At 45.3% G+C, this 27476-nt stretch overlaps 1 protein-coding gene across 1 annotated transcript in view; it reads left to right on the forward strand.

Moving 5' to 3' along the window:
- Window positions 1-1980: 1980 nt before the first annotated feature.
- The window catches only part of LOC144118345 (neprilysin-1-like), a 71470-nt gene continuing 45974 nt past the window's right edge, over window positions 1981-27476 (forward strand). Inside the window, exon 1 of the mRNA XM_077651296.1 lies at window positions 1981-2242. The gene's annotated coding sequence lies outside the window, so the exon portion shown is untranslated. The remainder of the gene's footprint in view (window positions 2243-27476) is intronic.

Below are 27476 nucleotides of genomic sequence, written 5' to 3' on the forward strand. Positions count from 1 at the left end.
GCAGCGCGAGTGTCCCGTAAAAAAAATCAGAGACACACTGCTATGTTAGACTCGCAACGCTATTTTGGCCTCTCAGAAGGCTCTTGCTCCATTGACAGGTGTGCGATCTCCTACGCTGTGTCGTTAGTCGCGCTCCGGTCAATGTCACCTGGGCTGTGTGTGAGAAGCAATTAATTAAAAGCCAAAACTACATATAAATACGATCGTACTGAATAAACCGTCTTGACTGGCGGGTACATATGGTCTGGATATTGATGGGAGGGCTCGAAAAAAAACGGTAACTTAGGAAACAAAAATATTTTTGATTTTTTTCCACAAGAGACGGAAAACAGGCAAAAGATTTGCAGACGATTACACGATAGTCGGTAACGCGAAGTTTGAGCGCAGCTCTTCAGTCGCAGATGGCGTGTTACGCTGCTAGCCACCCTCAGGAATCTTCCCGTAGCAGCAATCCTCCAGGTGGCGCTTCGCTCTGCTAATTGGACAACCGGTTACGCCGACAACGCCAACGCCGATTACGACGCGGAAAGCAAGAATGGGCAGCTGAGAGCTGCGCTCTAAAAACCGGACGTCGTTTAGAGGGCCCGTGAATGAGGTGTTATCACTTACTCGAGTGAACATTCAAGCTGCGGTGGAAGCCCATCTGAAAAAAAAAGCGCAAATAATTTCGTTCACTTGATAATATGCTTCAGTTCTGAAATAATTCATGGCCGATCCCTTGCATCTGGCGCACCTTTCAGTTGGCAAAGAAAGGCTGAACGATATATGCTGCGCTATTATGTTCTACATGAAAATGCGGCTACCTGTGGTCGAAATTGTAAAACTGGGGTTTTTAAACAATTTCTCCATTCTGCCTTCTATCCTTTATTTCCGCTGCTCCAGCTCAGGTGCTTCAGTATCAATGGCACATGCCGGGACGAGCAAAAATCTTGTCCTTCCTTTATTATTATTACTTTTGATAAAACCACTTACTACTACTACTACTTATTTTTTAAACAGTTCCTGCTTCCTCGCTACAGCAGTGCCAAGCATGGTGATGAAAGCGAAAGAAGTGCGATTACACGAGTAACGTGTGCAGTATTCTTCTGCATTGTAACGTGTGCAGACACCGTGTGAGAGTTCCTTATAATCTTTTACGATTTTTTCTACTACCTTTCGTCATCATCCTGTCATAGTCAGCCGCCGAGGGTCGCTCGCTTAGCGAGTATAAGTGACGTAATGCGAGCCTTCGAAGCTCGAAGGCTTGAAGTCAGTGTAAGTTGTTAACAACAGAGCTGTCCCACAGACGTATACCGCCTGCATCAGCTACTCGTCAGATTCATGTTTATTAGTATGTCAAAATAATACAACATATTAATAATAAGCTTTCCCATAATAAAAAAATAATAACCTTTGCCATGATAAGAGCACTGGACGTTCCTAAACTCCGGTCCCCACAGTCGACGCTCTATAACCCGCCAAAGTCAAAGAAAGGATAGAAAGAGTACGCGAGTTCGAACCCTATCGTGGCGGCCGCGTTTCGATGGAGGCGAAACGCAAATGCGCCCGTGTGGTGTGCGATGTCAGTGCATGTTCAAAATTCCCAGGTGATCGAAATTATTCCGCCGCCCCCCACTACGGCACCTCTTTCTTCCTTTTTCCTCTAATTCCCTCCTTTATCCCTTCCCTTACGGCGCGGTCCAGGTGTCCGCCGAGATGTGAGACAGGTACTGCGCCATTTCCTTTTCCCTAAAAACCCAATTATCAATTTAAAAGATGCGCGCGCTTATCTTGAAAAGGTAAAGCGAACGAAAAGCGTCTGAAAAGAAAAGGCGCCAGATTCAGTGGGACAAGTTTCGGACGCTCGAGCAAGAAGAGGACCGAGCAGGGCACTCCGGACGGAGTCGCCCCTTCTGAGCGCAGAGTGGAAGAAAAGCACCGCTCTGATTGGTCTATCGATCCCGGCAGCGGGAGTCAGGAAATCGCGGCCGCGCGCCCCGCGTCAGTTGATTCTCGAAGGCGCACCGCGTAGAGCGCCAAGCGCGCGACGACGCCGCTGCACCTGCCGCTGTTGCTTCTGCTGCTGGCGGCCGCTCTCCTCGCGCAAGGTGTTGATTCCCAGGCCCCCCCGACACCGCGTGTCAGGCCGCGTGCCAGCGCCGGACGTCGAGCTTCGGGCGTCGCCAACACATCGCCTCTGACTCTCGTACGCGCCGGTATTGCGACCCCAGGCGCAAACATGCGGCGTGCGTCCGAGTCTCGGGTGAGTGCTGTCGTCTGCTCGAGCAGACGCTGTCGGCTGCGAGCGCGGATGTCTCCATGTCGTCATTCTCGCGCTGGCGAGAGCTACACTTTCGCGCCAGGATTGTAACTATCTGCAGATTGCACAGGAAGTGACGTCAGTAAATGCTGGCGCTAGTATCGAACACCAAACGCCAATTTCACAATAATTGTATGCGACGCCTCTCGAGTTTTTTTTTTTTTTCAAAATCAGTGCTACGAAATAGACGCTTGAAGGGACGTCATAACCGCAACCTTCCCTAAAGGTAACATGTTCAATGCAAACAGGAAGCTGTAACAAGTACAGCCTTCGACAAGAATATACAGGCCGCGATGTTAGCTTTTATATCGCTCCATGGGGCTTGCTTCAGGTTGACTAGCGTCCTCACCTCTCCACAGCTTAGGAGTTCTTAGAGTCCCACAATGTGGCCCTCATGCAAATCATGTGACCTACTAATTTCGCACAAGTGTCATTAGGGCCGCTTCGCAGTCACGTAGTTTGGAACACATAGGAGCGCATAACAGCTGAGGATATAAAAGAGTAATTGGTAGAATTTTCGGACGTATGCTGCCATAATCTGTCATGCAGAGTTAGTCATTCACATTCCACTTCTGACGATTTCCTCTTTCACGTACCAGCCTAACCTTGAACTAACTGTCGCAGAAAATTTGGACACGGTTCTAACTGCGAGGCTTGCATAAGAACAAAGTTGCAAGGTGCCTTGGCCTGTTTTTATTTATTGAAAGTATACAAAGAAAACATTTATCTCGCTTTAGTTTTTCCTATCGTATACTTTAAGTGTTTGTTACCGGCGAGAAAGACACTTTTTTCTATATTTATTTCTCATTGTCTGAGACTATTAAGAGGGCGCCAATGCAAAAAGCCAAGAAGCCTGACGTGGCCTTGTACATCGCCTCGTACAAGCTGTTCTCATTCAACGAACAATATTCACAGGTGTGAAAGCTCTGACAGCAGTTCGAATATTGACAAAACACAAACGAAAACATATAAAATGTGAAAATTGTATTGCTCCGTACAGAGACATCAGGCATAGGTGATGGAATTCGTAATCACTCAAAAGCAAAAAAGACGCGACATCTGGCAACACTTTTCAGATCCATGCACAAAGAGCAAAGGAACAAGCATAAGGAGGTGTGAAATCAACGCTACAAAGTGTTAAACGAAAACCAAAACATCAGGAGCGCAAAATCCGCATTAGACAAAGCAACAGTTTATTCAACGGCAAGTATTGACTACACCTGCCATATGCAAGCCTCGGACACATCAAATTTGGTGATCAAACGTATTTGATGTTCGAAGTCCTAACTATATAAGTCGTCACAGAGTTACAAATGAATAACCTAAATTTTCAAAAAGGTTTCTACATTCCTCCTAAAAACAGTGAAGGTCCTATTAAAGTTGATGGCTATTTCCGACCTGCTTAATAGTTTAGTAGGCTGAAAAGTTAGTCTCATGAATATAATTTGTTCTTATGGCAGGCATCCTCCTTTTATGATCGCGGATTGGGCATGTACCGTTTCTTTTATACATCCACTATCGTAGCTTGAGGCAAAAAAAAATCTGGTTTGCTTTTAGCGTATTTTATTTGGTGAACAGTGGCGAACAGTTCATAAGTTACCTATGACACATTTATTCTCACATATACGCAGTACCTCTTTTTGTGTGCCAATAATTTATGATAATTACAGGCTGTGGGGGTTCCCCAAAAATAACATTCCATAACTTAACCTAGACTAAAGAAGAGAGTATCATAGTACGTATTTTAATCACGCAGGAATGATGTTCTTGATTTTATATATGTTACCAGTTAATAATGCCGAATCAGTTTTCAGTTTAAAAACATGCTTGGTCTAATGAAAGTTCTCCGAACCACAAATAATGTACTTCGCTTTACTTGTATTTAATCTAAACTGGTTATTGAATAGCAATTGAAAGTGTTTAAGCAGGAATGCATTGGTAGTTTCTTCCAAATTTTCTTTATTTTAGCCAATAAATATGGCATGGCGGTGTCATCAGCACGCAACACTATGTCAGCAGAACCAGCTATTCAAGGAATCCCATTAATGTAGACTGTAAATAAAAAGGTCCCTAAAATTTAGCCTTAAAATGGAGCCCTGCGGACGCCGCATAATATTTTATTTTTCTGACGACATGCCACTAACGTTAACGTATTGAGAGCGATCACTCAGGTAATATTTAAATGCACTCAGTGCTATTCCACGTACGCCGTAAATGTCAAGATTTTTCAATGCGATATTAAGCTGCGCAGTAACAAATGCTTTTATGTCCAAAAATGAATTAAAGTTTGTTCTCCAGATTTTCACCATATTTTTTTATTATGAATCGCTGCCATTTCTGTGTTTTTTATTCTGGGGGGGGGGGGGGGGTGTATTGCGCAAGAGCAATTATCTGATGTTTTCTAAAAGAAAAAAAAAGAAATCAGTCGATTATTGACAACCCTCTCAAATATAAAAGCCAGGAGAACAGAAACTGGGCGGTAGTTACCCTTTCTACACAGGCGTGTTTATAGCAGTCATTAATTCATCAGTATATTCTCCAGACTCAAGCACTTGCCTTCCACTTTTCTGTTTCTTTTTGTTGACATTCAGTATTCTGTTCCTTATAAGTCTAATTAGTGAGAATTAATAATGGTGTGAGCTGGCAGACAATAGTCTCTGCGCTTGCAATCCGCACGTATTTTTCCACATTTCGACAAGCTTGCAATTGCATGCAGCATAAGTGCTTGTTTTTATACACGCTCGATGAGAAGAATCATTAAAACGCGGAGCAGCAGAAGTAACTTAACTGATTTGATATTGGCTTGAATATCTTCAAAATAACGGGCATTGTGGGAACGAGCTAAAAAAGAAGTGTGGTAAAGAAGTAAACACTGTTCTTTTCACTGCACTGCGCGCAGTTTACAAAACTGTCAGGACGGTGTCATACGTACTTTCTCATTTACGAGCCGGCCAAAACAATCTTCCGCTGCAACATCGTAAACATAAATTTTATATCGGTCCCCCTTCCCTAGTAATTAATCAAATACTTTTTATGTGGCAGCTAGTTGCTCGATCGACGCGCAATTTTCGTCGCGATCATGTCCCTCGGGAACGCATCTCGTAGTTTTCATAAACTTTTCATCAGGATTTCTGTTCGAGTCAGGCCGATGCTAAGTGGACATCGAGCAACTTTCGTAAAAAATGAAATTGTAAACTCTTCTTACGTAAGGAGTTTCGTTGCTTAATTCACTTCGTGGACTCCTGTGCAGGTTATATCCTTTCAAATCATTACTCGCGTTAACCTCTCTGCTTCGTGTCGTGCATGCCTTTCGCGCATCCGCTTGCGTAAGTGAAAAAATAACAATACGAAGACGGAGGTGAAATATAGAACTTCTGGAGGAAACTTACATAAGAGAAAAGCGTATTTTTAAAATATAGAGAAAATAACTTTTTACAATTTCGAGCACATAATTCGTTTTCGTTCTTTAAACCCAGTAACAGTCCGAAAAGGCTGACAGTGCCAGTAAGTGAAATTGTGATGGAAGTGACGCATCGAAAACGGTTACGTAAGGATAAAAGTTCGGGCGAGTTGGTTGTTCATGATCAGGGTAGACACAGCTGGAAAAAGGAAAGAGGCCGCAAGGGGTCCGAGCCCGGAATTGTTTTACTTTAGCATGACGTGCTTATTCTTTTGTGAAAGTGCGCACAACAGAACTTTCATTCACCGCTTGCAATACAATCAGCATAGAAAGAAACTATAGACGTCAGTTAAATGTACTACATTATCACCCAACATGATCTGCAAGTAACGGCATTCGGGTTATGGGCGGCATTTGCTCCTGGTGTGCAATTTTATTGTCTGGCGCTACTCTCGTGGTAGTGTAGTGTAGCGCGTACTGTTCACTGCATTTTACACACTTTGGATAGCGTATACAGCAACCGCTTCAGCGTGCTGCGTGTAGCCAGTGCGCATGCGTAGATTGCACTGAGATTCCAGGTTTCAGCAAACTTCAAGGCCACACATGCGTCAGTACCATCATTGCATGCATCCTGGCGGCTGGCGGTACGCGATAGCCGGTGGAAGTGGCTGCATACGCTATGCTAAATGAATCTACTAAGTGATCGCTGGTGACCACCGGTGCTCGCATTGGGTGTGGCCGTTACACCAAACACTAACCGGGAATCCTTCCTAACGGGCCGGAGCGCTGCCTTGGCACTGAAAATTTTATTTCCTATTGTTTATTAACTGAGGTAGGAGATCATTCCACCACGCTTCTGACTTCACCCGTGCCCTAACTTGCATGGTTACTGCTGTCCCTCGTTATATACGCCGAGCAATGCAGCCTATTCATCGAAAGCAGCATCAACACAAGCATAATAGTATTGACACATGTGCCCAAATGCAGTCACAACGCGATGGAGCTTTTTATGTTTACGGTTATCCCATTTAGGATTAGCGCTGCAGAAGCGAGAAAGAGCTTAAGGAAAAACTTGAGTGAGCCAGAAGTACAGGGGGCCCAAATGCGGTCAGTGGACGGATATACAGGATGTCCCAGCTAACTTTAGCCAGGGTATAAAAATACGCCAAGGCATTTTAAGACGACGAGAAAAAATGCATGCTGCTGGCTATTGTATGTAGCAAGTCACGATGTTTTTGTATTGTGTTTACTTGCATAGTTAGTCGAGATTAATTAACCAACTTCGCAAGCAACGAAGATAGGCGAAAAAGTCCAATGAGAAAGTTGTAGAACGGTCCGCGAAACGTCCAAATGAAGTTTCTAACGTTCCATCTATTACGTATCGGCTTTTTTTCTCACATTGCAGACGCCCGCGAAATACAAAAAAAAATACCACGTGACGTGTTCGTCTGCGCGCCGCGATTGCAGTGCTCTCGAACGTTTCGTGTAGGAACGACCAGATCATTTAGTCCGGTGTGCTGCCGCTTAAAAGGGGGCAGGACAGCGACGCAGCAACCGGCTCTGCGATATAGGCCAGCGGTATGCTTCCCGGTGCTTGATAGCGATAAGCAGACGCAGTCCTTATCGCTTGCGCTCGCGTTAATCGCGCAACCCGCGCTTGCGTCGCAGCCCTCTCAATTTTTTAAGCAGCATTACACCGGGCTAAATGATCTGTTCGTTCCTACGCGGGACGTTTGAGAGCACAGCAATCGCAGCGCGCAAGCAAACATGTCACGTGGTATTTTTCGTATTTCGCGGGCATCTGCAGAGAGCGAAAAAAGCCGATACGTAACAGAAAGTTGAAAACTGTTCAATCGGATGTTGCGTGGACCGTTCTACAAGTTTCTCATTGGGCTTTTTTGCCTATCTATCTTCATTGCTTTCGAAGCTGGTTAATTAATCTTGATTAATTATGCTATTAATTACGATAAAAATAGTGCGAGTATCTCCATACAATAGCCAGCAACATGCATTTGGTCGCGTCGTCTTAGAGTGCCATGGCATATTTTTGAACCCTGGTTAAAGTTAGCTGGGACACCCTGTATATGTCCGCCTCTTGCATAATAGTCAGGTTGACTGCTTGTTCTCTCGCTATACGGCTGCCATTAGGGCTGGGCATTGATTATTATCTGAATCTTGGTCAAATGTTTAGGGAATCCCCCAAGATGAAGCAGGTTTGTAATAAGAGAGTAATTGCCCACTGGCATGCACCCAAGCGCAGCCTTACAGCTACAAAGGAAAGCTCTGCAGCTTTATTGCAAAATTCGCCTTCGATTATTTCTTTATTCAACTTTTTCCCGATGCCGTTTACTCCTCAGATAGTTATTTTTGTTACCAACATTCGGTGGCGGCGAGGCTTGTCAAGCAGCGGTGGAACACTGCTTTTTCTCGCCGTCCTTAGTTTTTGGTATTGCGCGAAAAACTGGAATAAAGAAATGAAATGAATGTGCATTTGATTGGCCAGCACATCATGCCTTTCAACACACCATTTCCACGTTTACAGCCAGCTGCGTGATTTTTGTAGTTACAAAGGAAGGTCCGTAAGGAAGTACTTTCTCCAGGAAGAACGGCGTCATAATATTTCGTAACCTAGCGCTGCCGCATTCCCATGCAGTGCCCAAATAAAATGCTGCATCGTTTTCGTAGCGGAGTGTTGGCATGTGCCAGCTTGCCTAAAATAGTAACGTTTTTTAATGTTTTTCACCCGCTAGCTGAGAATGAACGCTAACTGCATTGCTTGGGTTCAAAAACTATGCTACGAAGAATATAAACAGGGTTGTTTAGAGGGCCTAGTAGGCCCGATTTCATCTCCAAATTAATTGGCTGTAAATTATACTTTCGATGGTTTATTAAATAACGTACCTTTGTATATGCCCTCTAGGCGCACATTGCACGTGGTATCGGCGCGACCGTGGGGCCCCACCATTGTCACGGCAGCCTTCACGGTTGCTAATCTGGCCGCACCGATCGCATGCTATTGTGATTTCGTAAACAATTATTTCGTGAAAAGGGTAAGAAACAAGTCACCCAACTGTAGGCTCCGTTGGCTTACCCAACCAACATGTTTCTTTTTTGCTTTTTGTTGAGTCCAACAGTTCAACACCTTAACTCGCGCAGCAGACTGTGCAAGCAAAGAAAGCCGTGAAAACTTCAAGCGTTCAAGGGTTCGTAGCAAACCAACGTGCGTAAAAGCTCTTTTTCGTCACGCAGGAAAGCTGTTCCGCAGAACAAAAATAAAATGCTTAGTTAAAAGGGAGAAGAAATAAAGGTGAAGTAACTTCGTCTTTTTCCTTGTCGATTTAATGCGCAGACATCGCCGGATAATCTCTTCAGAAAACAAGCGCGCTGCTCAGCCGTCGCGAAGTGTATAACAACGGCTGGGTGAAATTCGGCGTCGAGTGACACATCCCTGTTATTGTTCTTAGCTTTTGCATCGCGCCTGGAAGTATTAACTTCTTCAAAGTTTGCCGGGGATGGAAGAGGGAGAGAGGGGGGGGGGGCACTAAGAAGGTAAATTTGTGTTGCACGACACATCATGCGGTGGAACCTCCTTATCCATCGTGACAAGAAAAAAATAAGAGCAGGCGCTATTCAACGTGTGCAAGGGCACTTAATACGACATGGCAGAAAAATGCTTTGAGCTGTTATGGGCCCCTCTATCAGGTACCAAGAAATTGTCCCTCATCTTAGAAGCAGGGATTAATTTTATTCTCTCATTTCGCAGCCGAAAAGGCTCCAAGCTGATGAAAGGAAAGAGTCTATTACGTAACGAAGTGTTTTCTTTGTGCGTACGTTCATTCAAGCAAGTTCGAATTTTGGGGAGCAAGAAATATGAGTAGGCGCGTTATCGTGGGAGCTTCATGCGAGTCGTGAAAGCCTTCGAAATCAAATTTCGCGCCTTTGTAACGAGAACAAATTAATTTCATGCAATACTGGAACTTTATGTGAATTCTCTGTCTTTTTGTTTCGGGCTTTCCTTTTGTCTTTGAGCTCCGTCGTGCGCCGCGCATGATAGTGAAGGCGAGAAAAAAAAAGAGAACAGATCCCAGATATTTCTCATTGCCCAATGACGCAATGCGAGTATACCTGGACTATACAGGACGCATGGTCCATAAGAGCTTCGGATTGCAATAGGCCACCTTTGCTTGTATATTCTTTTTCTGAGGGCCTGAACCTCCCTGCACAATCGATTTGGCAGTTCGGCCGTACGAGGCAGAGCCGTCCCATCCGAGAATCTTGCAATAGCCTCAACCTGAGCCACCACTAACGGTTGCCCTCCTACAGACACGTTTTTAACGCGGCAGCGTTAGAGGCGCCGTTACCCAGAAGACCCGGCGTCGGCGTTGTGAGCGAAAAAAGGATGGCATAGGGTGGCCCATATGGCCACCCGCTGGAGAAGCAACCTAGGTGGGCCAACTAGATCACGTGACTTTGTGGCGTCATCACATCCTGCTCACCGGATTTTGAGCAAACTGACCACCGTGACAGGTGCTCGCGAAGAGCAACTTGGGTCGCACATGCCGCACCGGTGGCAGCACCTGCCATCGTAGGGCAGTGAAACAACCCTTAACCGCTGCGCCATTACGGAAGGAGTGATGTGAGGACTGCCAGTGACCTATGAATGTAAATTTGAGAACGACAGATTTCGCATATATGGGCATTAGCTCATTAACGCTATCACGTTATATCTTTAAGGCGGAGCATAAAATGTCCCATTCAATTTTTCTGCCAGTGGAGGTCTCAATACGCGTATAGCAGACGTAACTGGTGCATGCACACTGCTGCTTTAGAGTGATCATCGTCCATTAATTTTGTTGACCTTGTGAAGCAGACAGAACGTCACGGAGGTATGAACTTTGAACTTTGTTACGCAGGTGTACAGACATTAATTTTCGAGACCCAACAAGGCTGAATCAAGTGAACGAACTTTAACGGGTTGTCACACTGTAAAAACGTCGGTCCCACTGCGATGCGCTGCCTCGTTTCGCTACGCACTGCGCCCTCAGAAACTCTCAGGAGCTGAATGTTTTGCATACCGCATTTATTCGCATAATGAACGCACTAAACGAAATCCCTCAAAACTTGGGGGGTGCGTTCATTAAGCGTCGCAAAAGGTTCAAAAAAAATTTGAAGTAAAAACGAGAGAAAAAGTATGCTCGTGGAATAAATACGTACGACTCACCTGATGAATAACACAAAACGCACTCTTTAATACGGTTTTCGTGTTCGAGAGCATAGTAAACAACTTTTACCTGAAAGCTCTGCGTATAACTAACCTAGCGGCCCGTAATACTGTCTAAACATAGCACAACTAAAGTTCACTCTAGCAGAGCTCAGCATTCATCGTGAATCGTAACTACAACAAGTTGCTGCAATCCGGAGCGAAGAAAGAAAATCTTTGTGACCAGCATTGCTTTATATCGATTCTCGACTTCCTCGGGGAAAATTCTTAACGGCTGGTCTACCCTTGGATTGAGGTATGTATAAAAATCTGACATTCAATAGATGGCGTAGGTGTTTCGTTGTTCAAAAAATGGCGCCTTTAAGCGGACACTGTAACCATGATCAGACTACGCATCAAAAGAACGAGGTGCGTATATTACCCGAGAGAAAAAGTACTTTTTGACAGCCGAAATAGGGAGTGCGTACACTATTCGAAATCGTCTGTTACGCGAGTAGATGTGGTATTAGCTGCTGAGAGGGAAGAGCTGCTTATGATCTTGCTTGCTTCGCGTATAAACATCAGCGGCATGCACTTAAATCTTTGATTCCTTCAATTCAACGGACGCTGAATGCGTTTTCTGAAGTATCCATATATACAAGTGCACCTGCTGTTATGTGTACAGTTCTTGTATTCACAAGTGTTGTAAGACAGTGCATGCATCAATAATTGTAACACCGACACAAGGAATTGTTATGAGTTGCACAGGGCCGCCAGACCAACGGATAGCAGGCGGATGTAGCACCCAAAACTATGCAAAAGCGTTTTCCGAACTCTCCTAAATTTAGAGCTGGTTAAGCTAAGTTAGCCTAACTTAGGTTGTTAACAAACTAAAAGTGCAGCAGTTCTCTTACTCTTGCTGAACTGCTGAACCGCGCCGTGCGGAAAATGATTGCAAATCGAATGTTCCTCGAATCGACCTACCAGCATTTCTTCCATTTGTTCCCCATGCTTCTAGGCTGATAGGATGACATTTCCGAAACAGTACGCGCAGAACAATCGCTTTGATGTGTGTGTGTGTGTGTTTTGCGTATTACGTCAAATAAATGTGCCGTACGGAGAACCACTTCGTATGCGAAACTACTCTCAGTCCAGTTGGAGTCGCTTGAGTGCACAGGGCGGAACTTTTTTTTTTCTCGCGAGTCGAGGAAAGCCAGTGAGTGCAGAGTGTGTAAAAGCTGGGGCGACTACGAATGCGGACAGAGTCCAGAGAGGGAGAGAGAGCCGACAATCGAACTGCGCGCATTCGCGCGCGCACGCCAACTTATATCCGCTTACTGGGCGCTGCGCGCGCGCGCGGATTACCCGCGCTTTGCAACTCGCGGCCGTCACGCATCGTTTGGACGTGGAAAATGTACGATACTCGGGAAGAGACCGGCTCAGGGATTGGGCGCGGGATGGCGAATTTCCGGGGGTTTTACACAAATCGCTGTGGAAAAATCGCATATCACGGAGTGCGCGCGAAGATGGTGGCTGCGCATTCCCATCGCACATGCATACACACAAACAAAAATGTTTTTGCAGCGATAAACTTCCACGAGCTCTTGGAAGTTCTTTTAGACTATTGTTTCCTCTCGATGTATTGTCTTCATGAAAACTTTTATCCATTACTTTTTTACTGCGTAAGCAGCATGAGTGTCATTAGGCGAAAATATCGGTGTGTGTCTCTGCGTGGCCATCTAGTGAAGCCTCCAGCGTCTGCAGTGAGCCGACAGTTCCCATGCATTCCAATCGCACATGCACACGCACAAACAAAAGTGTTTTTGCACCGATAAACTTCCTCGAGCTTTTTTTAGTTCTTTAGATGTATCGTCTTTATGAAAACTTTTATTCATTATTTTTTTTTACTGCGTAAGCGGTATGAGTGCCATTAGGCGAAGATGTCGGTGTGTGTCTCTGCGTGGCCGTCGAGTGAAGCCTCCAGCGCTAGCAGCGAGCTGAGCGCCCCCCGACGAGAGGCGCGAGGGAAAATCTGCAGAGGTGGGCGCAGCGATGCCCCCAAGTGAGCGGCGAGTGCGGAAAGAGGGAAAGCGGCGCAGAAAGTGAGCGCGCGTCACCAGCTGACCCAACGCGGCGCACCAAGATAAGGCGAAATATACACAATGCAACAAACGTCAAAGCACAAAAGAATCGCTAGCGGACAATAAATCCAGCCAGAATAAAGAAAAATGTAAAAGCAGCAAATGTAAAACATAAAATCATTAGCAAGCCATAAAAGCCAAGCAAAGTACAGCGAAATTATTTGGCGCAGCTTTCAGGTAATGAGATGCTGCAATAAAGAAAATAGTCAAAAGCAACAGCGTTAAATAGAAAGGCATCATCCTAAAACCTCGTTCTGCTTACGCAGTTCATCGCGTCAAACCACCTAAGCGTCAGTCAGGTCTTTTTTAGCGTCTTTTTTCTTTCTTGCGTATGGCGCTGCAAGAGCTACAAGGCGCCTATGGAAAGCAGGACTAACTTCGCCAGTGTGGTATAACCACTGCGGATACGTTTGTGAAGGAAGGCGGCTCCACTTTAATTACGCGTTGAATATGGACAGTGGTGCGAGACTTGAAATTATTTCCTTTGTGCGAAGCTCGCGAAGCTAGCAAGTGGCAGTGACTTGATTAGAATTTAAATTGGTTTTGGGGGAAAGAAAATGGCGCAGTATTAGCCTCGCCAACTTCCGCGTTGGGCTAGGTAACAGAGAACGCGTCAAGCCTTTGCACTAGAGGACGTGCGTGCGGTCATCCAGGGCCATCTCCGAAAGCAGCACCCCAACCCACGCATCGCAGGAGGTGAGCGCATCGACAGCATCACCGGCTGTCGCGCACTTACGTGGTCGCAACCTGCGATGATCCTCCGCGCGGGCATTGGCTGCGTGTGGCCCGGGGAACGACGGGTGCGTCACGGAATCGCGACGAGTGATGTGTGTGACGATGCGGTGCAGTGGAAACGCTAGAACACCTGCTCCTTCACTGTACCGCTTTCGTCTGTGCTCTTCGCGATATGCTTGCGGCATATAGGGCGCTGGGTATACTACCACACTCCATCAAGACGCTGTTGTGGCCGCAGGGCAGTGCGCGCACCCGTGAGCGAACCTTGGTGAGCCTCTGTGCATTCCTCGAACAGACGGGCTTGACGTCCCGTCTGTTCTCCGCCAGGTAGTTACACGCAGTGACCGAACGCTCCGCGAGTTCTACCTTGGAGGATTAATAACTGGACGCCCCACTCCAGTTGTAGTCAACACAGTGCTGTGCGCGTGTGTGATTTAATTCCTCTAAAATGAACTAATCACGCGCACAACCTGGACACATTGCTTATTGTGTAAATAGTTTGTGTATATTAGCTCTTCCTCCTACCCTCCCTACCCGTCCCTTCACCTCTTTCATTTAATTTCTCCATTCTGCCTGTTATCTTTTGTTTCCGCTGCCCCAGCTCAGGTGATTAAGTATCGATGGCAGATGACGGGGCTAGCAAAAATTTTTTTCTTCCTTTTTATTATTATTTTAATAAAACCACTTACTACTACTACTTTGCTCCGCCGTGGTGGCTCAGTGGTTAGCGCATTCGGCTACTGATCCGGAGTTCCCGGCTTCGAACCCGACCGCGACGGCAGCGTTTCGATGGAGGCGGAACGCTCAGGCGCCCGTGTGCTGTGCGATATCAGTGCACGTTAAGGATCCCCAGGTGGTCGAAATTATTCCGCAGCCCACCACTACGGCAGTTCTTTCTTCCTTTCTTCTTTTACTCCCTCCTTTATCTCTTCCCTTACGGTGTGGTTCAGGTGTCCGCCGATATGTGAGGCAGACACTGTGCCATTTCCTTTACCCAAAAACCAATTTTCATTTTTTCTGCGCCTTTCCCTGCTCCTTTATCTCTCTTTTACTCTTCGTCTCTTCTTTATTAAAACAGCCCTAAACGAAAACGCTTACACCGTCAGCACAGAGTATCCTCGAAGCTGATAAGTTAATTGTCTGTGCTTGTCTCATAAGCAGTCCCGTTTTGAGTGCGTAGCCACTAATGCAGTATCTAAATACTGAATTACTGATAGACACAAAGGAACTTAACCTTATGGCGTCAGCGTGCATACAAATCGGAGCGGTACTTTTAAGTCACATCTTTGAAGCAAGCAAAGAATGCAGTTACACATTTCAAGCATGTAGGCGAAACGTCTTGAGCTGTCCGGGAAGTAGAGATTATTTAGTGATGCCAATGCGCTTCACCACACTTCTGTATATGCTCTACAGCAGGAGCATTTTCACGTCAAAGAGCGAAAACTCAAATCAGTCCTCATTGCACAGACTGCGAAGAAAGAAGGAAGCAAAAAAAAACTATCTAAACTCACATTGTTCAACAGTGAGCTAATAAACTTGCATTCATGCATTTCGATGTCTCAAGTGTGTGTAGCATCCATCGCTGGTGCGTAAGTGCAGTATTACGACAATGGCGAACGCAAGCAGATCGTCTAGTTAGAATTTATTTTTAGTTCACTATTGCATTGGTATTTTAACTGCACTCTTGTACGTTGCGCCTTATTAGCACCATCATAGAGCAGTAAGGTAATAAATATTCTGCACGCAATTGAAGAATCGAGGATTAACAAATCACCAAGACTTTTCTGCAAGCACGTATCTATGGATTTTTGCACAAGAGATATGATTTCCTTTTCGACGGCGACGTTAATTATAAATGCGGTCCACTATAGTATGACGTCAAAAAATAATAATGAACACGGAAACTCATTAGTGCGAGTTTTAGGGGGTGGTACTTCCTGAGAGAGCGTTTGTTTGTTAACAAGGTCCTTTAGAAGCTCGCATACAAGTTTCTCGGTCATTTTCATCTGCGCTTCCAATTTCCGGAAACATCCTGTAGCGCATACTGTTGCCTTTTGGCGACCGCAGTTCTAATTGTTGGACACAGTTTATAATGATCAAATGATTAACGGTTCTCTCGATTGATAATCAGCTATAGAAGAAACCTGAAAATCTCCATCGTATTGAGCTCCGCATGCAGCGTTGAGGGAGCAGCATAATGGAGTAGCTTTTGTAAGAGCACCCTCATTCTGGAAGCTTTCGTTTTTGTACGCACTGAACAAAGTTATTATCAAATGCTTCAAGGAAGAGAACTACTTATTCAGAAAATCTTGAGAGGCGAACTCCATCAAATATTCTGGCTGCTTCAGAATACTGTTGCTAATGACGCAAGCAAATAACTATCCAAAAATGTGAACCACTTACAAAAAAAAAAGAAAAATAGTAGAACGCTGTATGTGCAATTTTTACACTGCGAACAAGAGCTACACAATTTACACCATGTGCACTATACACTATACAAACCGGACGTAGAAATGAAGCACGCGTGCTAGCTCGAGTGCGCGTCTGCGATTGCGCGAAAAGTATGGCGCTAAGACAACATCCAGTGAAAGGTGCAATCACCAGGCGGTCACACGATAAAATATATATTTGAATTTGGCGCTCTTTTTTCGGTTCTCTGGACATCCCGCTTGGAAACTGCACGGACGTTCCTCCTTGCTTTCTTTTTTTATATTGCTCCCTACAAAATAATGTAAGCAAAGGTTCGCATAAATTCACTAACCAGAGAGTACGGTCATGACAAGCGCACCACATTATTGTTAATTTGACCTGCAAGGTTTACGACGTATCACGATAGGAAAAATCGCACGTAAAAGGTAATATATATATATATATATATATATATATATATATATATATATATATATATATATATATATATATATATATATATATATATATATATATATATATATATATATATATATATATATATATATATATATATATATATATATATATATATATATATATATATATATATATATAGAGCTCTAACCGCCCTATATGTCAACGTGTGCTCAGATAGCGCATGCAGACAAAGTATCGGTCAAAGTTTAACAACGGTAGTTACGAAAATGCTAAGCTTGCAGACTTTTATCCTTTAAATAACTGCAATGGAAAACGAAATATCAACTTGGTGCTCGGGCAAAATAGCGGACCGTTCATTAGCTTGTTAAACATGATTTTTTTTCTCATCCTTTCTCACTACAGAAGCAGAAGAAATGTAGTGAACAGTTTACACAGTCTAAAGGTTTTCACGACGCACATTTCAAAAGAACACCAGACACTGCTGCAATGGTCGCTCATTGTACACAGAAATGTATGGTCTTTATCCGTTTTATCGAAAAAGCGCTTGAATGCCGCTGATTACTTTGCGCAATCAATGCGCGAGTATCTCAACCTGTCATTGAAGTAAACAGAAAATTTTTGATGCTGTGTTGGGTTGTTTTCAAAAGCAAGGGCCACACAGTTATAAGTTTAGGTCAAAGTTCTGTACCTCGCGATATTGCCTCAAAGTTAATACTTGTTCCGGTCTGGTTTATCCTATTAAATAAAATTTGGGCCCTGAAATAAAAGACGAGCATTTTTTTCCGAACCTATGAAGTGCAGGGGAAGCGGCAGAAAAAAAATTAAGCCCCTTTGTCCCATCTGAGCTGGGTGTATTTTTTTTTTGTAAGATGAACGCTGACTAAGCTGATTCTCTTCAGTTTTTGAAGACTATGCCAGCTCTTAGAGCAAACACTGGACAAAATGTAAAAAAAAATCGCAGTTCTTTCCGCTCGGTTGTACTTGCCGACTTCCACAATGATTCAATTCGCAGCAAAGCCGAAAAAAAAAACTTTTTACTGTCGCTGGTTTCTGTAAAACTTCTACTACATTACCGGATTTCATCCTTTTATCTTTGGACCGCACGAAATGCGTACACACAGGCTCTTTAAAATCAGGATTGCTTTCTCCTTTGACGAGACTACGCGGAGCACACTGTTATCAGCGATGGTGCATTCTCAGCTTGATGTTCATGCCAGATCTGTGCTATTTTTGTTGCACTACTAGGGAATTGTCTCATTTCCCACTTGGTCTGAACATCCACTTCCAAAATGTTTATGCTAAAGCTATTAATAAAGATTTTCAAGAGCAGAAAGTCCGTCGCTTCTTTGTGACGGCGGAGCTCTTGCTAGTAATCCGTTGCTCACAGTTCTCAGAGCTGGAACTGGCACTGCTGTCTACACACCATAAGAGCCAACGCTGAGTAATTATTAATTATAACCTCCAATATGACCCTCAGAATTTCAACTTCCACTTCCATCTGTGCTGACACGTCGTGTTGGTATAACAGTAGAGGGCAACGCAAAGGTAAAAAATAACCTGACGTCATTCAGTTTCACCGTTATCCATGGCAAACTTCGTTCCTCTTTAGGACGCATGAACTTTTGCCGGCCTTTAGCTTCTCGTTGGGGAAACAGGTGAAACCACCAACCAGCAGCATTGGCAGTAAAATAGTAATCTGTAATATATAATTATTTTGAATATGTCGCTCGATTTAACAAAGATGTCTTTCTGAGTGAAACTTCTGTCTGTTGCAAATTGTTCTGACCAGCGGCCGCCAGCACAAGCGTGGTAGGAAGCTTTAAAGCTGCTGAACCTTGCACCAATTCAAACTTTGTGGACGGTACGAATCGCTTGCATCATAAGCCTTGCAGTTAGGATATTTTCCGTCCTGCCCGCTATTTTACTCGTTTGTGCCCAGTACCTTCGACTTCGTTTTCTAGGCCTATTATCACGATGATGAAAACGAAAGTGTTCCTTCGAAGCGTGCTTTGTTTCGAGCAGCAAAGATGTGCGGCAAAGCGGTATTGCTCTCTGTGTTTTTGGAAAGAAGCGTGGTATTAATTGGAATAGAGAGAGGCTGCAAACCCCCCCCCCCCCCCCTCCAAAAAAAAGAAGAAAGAAGGAAAACAGAAATGAAGAGGTGGTTTAGATTCAGTCTCGATAGTGTCGATAGTTTAAAAAACGCGGAGAATAATACCGGCGTCATACCTCACCTTCGAATTCTGGAGCGACATTCAACACTGAGTTCAAATTTAAGCTGGCCCTTTTTGATAGACCATGACAGTCTAACGACAAAGAGACCACTCTCACCGCCGCCGCGGTGGCTCAGTGGTTATGGCGCTCGGCTGCTGACCCGAAAAACGCGGGTTCGATCCCGGCTGCGGCTGTAGAATTTCGATGGAGGCGAAATTCTAGAGGCCCGTGTACTGTGCAATGTCAGTGCACGTTAAAGAACCTCAGGTGGTCGAAATTTCCGGAGACCTTCACTACGGCGTCCCTCATAGCCTGAGTTGCTTTGGGACGTTAAACCCCATTAACCATAACCACACTCACCAAAAGCAGAGCTTTTATAAGCTACAAAAGGGCGAAAAACGAAATGCAGGTGTCGCCGTCACCGGCTGATTTCACAAGCGAAGTGCGTGCTTCGGCACCGAATTTCTTCGGCAGATCTCAGAGGCTATGCTACACCGCCAATTCACTTCTCTGTATGGACGTCAAAATTTTGAACCAAGTGGCGGGGGAAAAAAGTTTAAAATCAATTTTATTAGTCACAATTCCTTCTTCTGCCGAAAAAACGTTAATTGGATGATGTCATCATTTTCTCTTTCACATGAAAATGACAGAACCAGTGGAACAGAAAAGAACTGTACAAATTGTAATGCTACCTACAATCAGGGTTATCTATAGCAGATCTATAGTATACTAACCTCAGAAAGAAGTCTCTGGTCGTTCTGGCTGAAGGTCGTCCTCAACGTGAGGCGCCGAAACGGGGACAAAGGTGGAGGGCGTGCTTGATGGCAGACGTTCTTCCTCTGTCGTGCTTGCCTCTAAAATGAGCCCGACTAGATACGGACTATTCTGCTGTTCTTGGCTGAACTGAGTTCGGGCACGAAGCTGCCAAGACATTAGTAACTACATAAACAGAGAATATTGCACATGTACAAAATATACGCACATACCTTCACTAAATCACTCTAGACGGACGTTTTTAGCCAGGTAGGTACTTTGCCAGAAGGTCCCAAAACCTCTATTCTCAGTTCTTGACTCCTGCTTCCCAGCATGAACAGCGATTTATACAAGACTGGCCATTCTTCGAAACAAACGGCAAAACCCAAAAATTGATAGCAAGTCAACTAACGAACTTCAGATAGCAAAACTTATAACTTTGACAGTGAAGTTTTAGGAGACACTGCATAACACGAAGGTACACCTGGTAGAGACATAAGACTCCACATCGTGTTGTGCGTCAGTCTGGAGAACGCTTCTTTCGGTGTGGTAGTTGGACTACGCAGCCTACTCCGTCACGCATTCATCTGGTGCCGATGCTGCAGCTAACACGGTCGAATCCTCGAAGCTCTGGAATATACACGAGGCGGGAACAGCTACACGAGGCTGGAACAGCTACACGAGGCTGGAACAGCTACACGAGGCTAAAGCAGCTACACGAGAGGGCGCACAAGAGAGGTAAATACATTACAAAAGCTGATAGCAGGGCGCGTTTTCACCAACATAGCTGGCCTTCTGTGGCGCGTGAATGTGCAGTGAAGCATCACACGTGGCTTACAGCCGTTCGCTTCCGGTTCACTGCTAAGGCTTTGGAATAACCTTCAGCAACACTATAGAGGTGGTGCCGCGCCGCTCCTAAGCCTAGACAGGGCACCGTGATTTAGGGCTTTAATCCCAGAGTCAAGGAATCCGCTAATTGAGAAACAGCGAGGTGCGTTGAAGTATTGAACCGCACTGACCGGAAGAAGACAAGCGCAGCACAAGTAATCACGTATAATATAGTGTCGCATGTCGGACGGCAACATCGAACCGGATTCTTATTAACTGCTTCAGATTCGTTCTTTTTTTTGTTGCTATCTTCTTTTTTTGTCAGCCGTTCTAGGCATGAAAGAGAACATGATAGCTTACTGTAATGGGGGCGCGATTGTGCTGTTTTCGTTTTAATATTCTCGACTAATCTACATGGTTAAAAATGCTGCTAATCAGTGCTTAAACATGGGATTCGGATTGAAGCGTGCGCTCAATATTTCCTCGCTGTTGAACTTCTTACAAAAAATGCTATTGAACGTAAAGTGCCTTTTGCTGCTGCGTCGACAGTCAGCCTGTTCTTCGAAGGGTTTAGAGAAAACAAAGAAAAAATACGAAAAGAAAACGCGGTGGAGACTAAGTAATCATCGGAAGATTTCCAGAGAACATGATGTCTTAAGAGAGAGAGAGAGAGAGTTTATTGACTTGAAAGGCAGAGAGGTGTTAAAGCAAGCAAGAAATGAGCAAAGTTCGCGACCGAAAGTGTCGCCACAGAGAAGAGCAATTAAGGAAAACACTCGTGCCGTGTAATGTTTATTCAGAGCCGTGCGACAGCATAACCCCCGTGATGTCAATCCGCGCAAAAAAAAAAAGAGAGGGAAAAACGCAAACCCGACGTTGTGTGTTGCGCAGCAAGCGCGATGCGAGAAAGGTTTTTTTTTTCTTGTGCCACTGACAAGAGTCGAGTCTTCACTCTGCCTCGTGTTTCGTTTTTTGTTGTTGCTTCCAGCTGGAACAGATCGTGCAAAGTGTGCTCAACAATGTCCCCTGACATGTAACGTTTCTTTCAAATAAGGAAACTGAAAGTTGTCACATTAAACTGAAAGTTAGAGTTTGAAAATTTTAGAGCTTAAAAAAACAGCACAAATTAATGAGCTTTCTGATAAGGCAGTTTTATTCTTAGCATTCCTTCTCTCTTTTGTGTGCAGTGAAACGTCGACACGAAATTTTGGGCCCGGATAATCTAACGACTCTATTACAACTGTGATCCTTTGTGCTTTTCGTCATTGACGAAGATGCCGCCGGGATTTCGTTATCGCCACGATCAGCCAGTAGGCGCAGCGGACGGTTGCACTCTGGAATAGAATCGAGTGAGAATAAATACTACGTTATTCGCAGATTTACGATTTTTTTGGCACCTGGTGCGTGCTTAAAGCCACTGCAAACTGCTGAAGCCGAAGAAGATGATGATGATGATTCTGGTAACGGCGCAAAGACACCTTGGCCAAAGAGTTGCTTGGGTAATCTGGAGGTCGAATCGAAGACTCATTTTCTTTTACTTTCTTTTTAATCATCTCACTGTGCAGATGAGCCGAGCACTAAGCCCTAAGCCGAGCACTAAGTTGTACAGACCGGAAAAGCCGTTGGGTATTCAGCGGCACTAAGGATAGGACGCGACACGTCCCGGATAGGAGACGGATGCTCAAGCCACAAGGCCACCGCTGCGATGAAATTCATCAGAATCATCACCAGCTTAGCTGCGTCCACTGCAAAGCAAGGGGCCTCCCCCTTATCCTTTCAATGAGCCCTGTTCAGTGCCAACTGCGATCACGTTATCCGCGCAAGCTTCTTAATCTCATCTGACCTCCTAAATTTCTGCTTCCCCTACTATGCTTGCCTTCTCTTGGAATCCAGTTCGTTACCCCTATACGACTATCGGTTATCTTGCCTTTGCACTACATTACCGCCCAAGCGCATTAATTCTTCTAGATTTCAAGAATGATTTCACTAACTCGCATTTTTTTCTTTGACCCACTTTGCTCCCTTCCTGCCTCTTAATGTTGCACCTATCACTGTGTTGTCCTTAAACCTAATTTCATGTTTTTTCGTTAGCCTCCAGGCTTCCGCCCCCATAGGCTAGTACCGGTAAGATAACAGCTGTTATATACTTTCCTCTTCAGGGATACTGGCAAGCTTCTATTCATAATCGGAGACTGCCTGCCAAATACACTCCTTCTGATTCTTGTCCCTATAGTTATTTCGCTGACATAGTCCGGATCAGCGGTGACTGCTGCCTACTCAAAGGAAATGTATCCCCTTACCAATTCCAATGTGGCGCTGCCTACCGCGCACTGTTTTTTCTCTGCTTCTGAGGAGTTATTGCTTTAGTTTCCATCACATTAATTTCCAGAGCCAACGTACTACTTTCTCTGTTTATTCCTCGTCAAGATCCTTTGCATGGCCAAGTCCTCTGAAAATTCTCTTCCTCTCCTTCCTTCCATTCATTAAATTGCGCTCTCTCTCTCTCTCTGCAAATCTTCCCTGAATTGGGTTTGAAATCGACTCAGGCTATGAAGGGACGCCGTAGTGGAGGGTTTCAGGTAATTTCGAACACCTGGGGTTCCTTAACGTGCACTGACATTGCGCAGTACACGAGTCTCTAGTATTTCGCTTCTATCGAAATGTGACCGCCACGGCTGGATTCCAACCCGCGACTTTCGGGGTCAGCGTTTCAAGCACCTTAACCGCTGAGCTACCGCCGTGGCCCGTCTTCCTGATCCTTAGTTTAGGCGACGTCGCCAGAAAATCTGAGATTACTAAGGTTTTCTACATTAACTTTAACTGACACCTCTACGAAGAGGCGAAGCTATTGCGCCGCATGTCGCTGGATTTTTAAACCATGTTCTGGAGCTGCAAACAATTTGACAATGCTGTCGTGCTGGCAAGTAGACAAAACAAAACAAAAAATTCGCAATTCAGATGGGCAGTGCTGGTGATGGTGCCGACTACTAATTCGAGCGACTTGCCACTACATTGCTTAAACAAACGAGAAGAACTCAGTAACAAAATTCAGGCATACTGTAACGCAAACGCATACGCTATATAATGCAAAAAATACAGCGCAGTCTGGCCGCTGCATGAAGCACACAGTGAAGTTACGAATGAATTCGGCGTTCACAACACAAGCGAACAGGAATAAAGGCAGCGGAGTAAAAAAAAAAAAACGCGACTTCCGCTGTCTTCCAAATTCGCTTCGAATATTTGCTTTGTCCCATTACGCCGGCATATTGCGAGATACGCGTCAGGGTCTCCACCCCAAGGCTGTTGATTTTAAGTAATGAATGCCGGGACCAATGCCTGTTTGTTTCCGGACCACAAAACAGAAGAGACTTGATAATACTCGCACCCTGCGAAAGTTTAATTTCGGAGGCGCCGCAGGAAGAACGCAGAGCAATGTAAAAGCGCAGAGTGACGTTTAATTTAACGGCCTCATGGTTCGTTGCCAGCGAATCTCGTTTTATTCATTACTTTCTCTTCCTCCTCTTCATTTTCTTTCTACCGGCTTATGTGCTTCGGTTTTTAATGTGTCACATGCTGGTTTTCTTTTTTGGCTGAAACTGGAGCGTTTTTTGTCCCCTCAAAGCGACGCATGTGCTCCTGTCTTGATGTCGTCACAGGCGACGTCTTTTTTTCTTCTCTTTTTTAGTAATTGTAGAAACACGCTGTGCTAATTAGATTACGGCATAAATTCGCCTCACTGCGGCTGAAGATGGTGGATGTATCATTAAGTATATATGCTCGTTTCTGATGTTTTGGAGAAAAAAATGTGGTCACAATGCTCGTCTTCAGTGAGCATCAAATTAAGTTACTATTGACCTGCAGCGCCGACTCGGCGAATATTTGGCTTTCTCGTACTGAGCACGATGCTGTGGTTTCGATTTCTGGCCACGGAGGCCGCATTTTGATGAGCGAAAAAGCACAGGGAGAGTATTAATTAACGTCCATCAAAGATTTTGCTGCAATTTCAAAAAACAGGGCCCTCGAGAAAAGGAGTGCCTTCTCTGCTGGAGCCCGTTCGTGAATGCGAACGAAGCCAATCCCTTCAGGAGAGAGACGGTTAGTATTAGGGAAATAGGAAAAGGCAATGGCACAATTACATGTGTATAGAATGCATTCTGTACCTGCCCTGGTCTTTATACAGCTGACAGTAAGAACCGTTACATGCCTTCCAAAGCTGCATAACATTAGTCAGGCGAGGAGAAGGTTATTCTGAAATTTCCGAAGGATGCCTGCTTGTTCGGTGTTGAAAATCGGAGACTTCCACTCCAGAATGCCTGACTGCTCCTCCCTTTAGACTTCTGAAAGAAACAATTCTTAAATTTTTATTACATTTTTAACGGGGATAATAATCGCACGTTGTGTCCGTTAATCAGAACCAGAGTAACGTTTATTGTTTACTTTATTATTTGTCATGCGATTCAATCATATTTCAACAATTCACAAAAAAAAATCAGCATTTCTTTTTTTTAACAGAGCGAAGGGCTCAGTGGATAGTAGCCATAAACTCACTTTTTAATGCCAGCTGACTCGCCAGCTTATGTGCTAAATTCGCAGAGAGCATCCCTAGATTGTACTGCACTCTAAAGACGAATACACCTATATGGGAGACGCAGGGGAGTAAGCTGTCTTGTAGCACACTCTCCCTTTTATGAAAGGGAATGCGCTAGAGGATAGCTTACTTCCTTTTCACTACTTTCTGTTTAGAGTGTACATTCACAAGAAGCATACCCAGATTGTGAATTAAGCACACTGTCTCTGCTTTTTCTTTCCCTTCTGCGACCCTGAAAAAAAAAGAGAACTATCCGTCAAGTGACCTTCACTCGCGAGTTCTACCACTGGCCGACTCGTGCGCGAGTTCTCAAGGACGTGACCGATAGCGGTCGTCGTACAAAGGCGACGAAGGCGCTCGCTTCGATGGGCGCCAAAGGAAACTGCCGAGAGAACGAGAAAAATAGGGAAACATGGAAATATGTCGCCAGTTGTGCGAGCGCAGTCGAATGGAAACTCCCGGCCATATCCATTGTGGGGCCGCAAAAATAACATCGCTCTTCCCCCACGCGCGAGTCGTCCTCGAGGAAGCGGACGAGCACGCCTCATCGCGTCGCTGCGGCGAAGCGCGCTCGAGCAGCTCGAGCACGTACCGCTTCGGAGCGCTAGCATGCTTTCCCGGATCGCTTTATGAAGGCGCAACATTTATGGACGGCCGAGTGCGAGATACGAATCTTTCTTCCCATCTCTAACTTTCTCTTTTTTGTCTGTTTGATATCGCCCGTGAAAAAACAGCGCGACGGGACATTCCGGCGTGCAGATAAGTGAGTCTCGGCGCTTCGCGCGCGAGCCCCGACTCCGCGCCAAGCGTCCTTGGCCGCAGTGTACACGGCGACTTCGGTGCGTGACGCCATACCGACGTGACCCTATCGCCTTGCGCGCCTGACTGCAAGACGAACGTCTCCGGAGCTGCGTTGCCAGCCGTGCTTTATGAGCGACGCGCGTGGACTTCGAGGCATCGGCAACAAGATGGCGGCCAGCGATTAGAGATATTTTTCGCTCTGGTTTACGTCGTTTTGGTCCGGGACCCCTGCGAGGTATAATCCCGCAGGAAAACTACGTGTGCGAAGCCAAGTGCGTGGCCTGCCAGGGAAACCATCCCACGGGAGACAAGGTCTGCAAGCAGTGTTTCAGGACAGACACCGGATCCAACAACAACAACAAGTACAAAGCCAACGAAAAGAACTACTACAACAGAATCCTCTCAATCAATACGTCAGCAGGCGAGATCAGCAGATCGAGCCGATGGAGTACCGCTCGTTCCCGGCAGAGGCAGCGGAGTGGCAGCCGACGGGGAAACCGGGATCCCAGTCCCGGTCGAGATCCAGGCCCAGGTTCAGGAGCAGATCCAGCTCCAGTGGCTCGAGGAAGGAGGTCTACCTGCCAGCCTTCCATCCTCAACAGAATAAACATCCGATTAAACCCAACCACCAGGGGTACACAACCTCCCGAAGGACGACGTCAAACCACAAGGCGACAAAAGGGTAAGCTGGGGCTCAAGCTGCCTCTCGCGCTGCTCTAAACGAGTATGGCCCATGTCAGGATTGCGCAAGGCGCGAAGAGCTAAACAAACAACTAAAAATCAAACTATCAGAACAACGCGAAAGCCTTCGTAAGGTATAACAACTACAACAGCTCTTACAAGCTGGTCAGACGCAGACTACCCTTTCGCCCTCACCACTAGTTGTACCGGTAAAGTCAAAAGTGGAACAAAAAACACAGCCAACACCTACACAACTCCGCCTCAACAGGCCAGCGTAACCAAAACGCAAAAGCAGAAACCGCTAACGCCAATATCCGCACTTCTAACTAAGGAAAGCACACAAAACATTCGTACTCAAGTTCAACAGATTATCAGTCAAACTCAATTGACCATGACACAAAAACTAACCGAACAACTCCAAGGCCGACGGATGGCCAGACTGGCTCAATTTGTGGCTGTCAAAGAATAATTCAACTTGAAATTCCAAATAATAACTCGAGGGGTGCGACAACGCACTGGAATCATCGACAACTCACGCCTGGAGGCCCACCGAAGGTCTGCTGGCATGACTGATCTCAGCGACTGCAAATCAGTGACAAACAACGCTGATGGCCACCGCTCCAAATTGGCAACCAGAACACCAACAAATCTGGCAGTAGAACTGCCGCTCTTTCAAGAGGAACATCAGCTCCCAGCAGATGTTTATTCTAAGTCAACTGATATCCACGAACGTCCTCTGCCTCCAAGAAACGGGATGGCCTAGACGGAAGAGAGGTAGTGAATGATCTAGCCCAAGCTGTCACAAACCGGGCGGATCCCCATTCCTACTCCACCGCCATTTTAGGACCTTTACTGTGACAGGCTTGAACACACCAGGCTACGAAGAAGTCATTTCTCATCACCACGCAAACTATCCTCCTCGGACGCCATAGACTGGAGGAGAATACAAACTAACACATTTCCTAATCATCACATTTTAAACAAGA

The sequence above is a fragment of the Amblyomma americanum genome, chromosome 2 (genome assembly GCF_052857255.1).
Source record: "Amblyomma americanum isolate KBUSLIRL-KWMA chromosome 2, ASM5285725v1, whole genome shotgun sequence".
In the NCBI taxonomy this organism is placed as follows: Eukaryota; Metazoa; Arthropoda; class Arachnida; order Ixodida; family Ixodidae; genus Amblyomma; species Amblyomma americanum.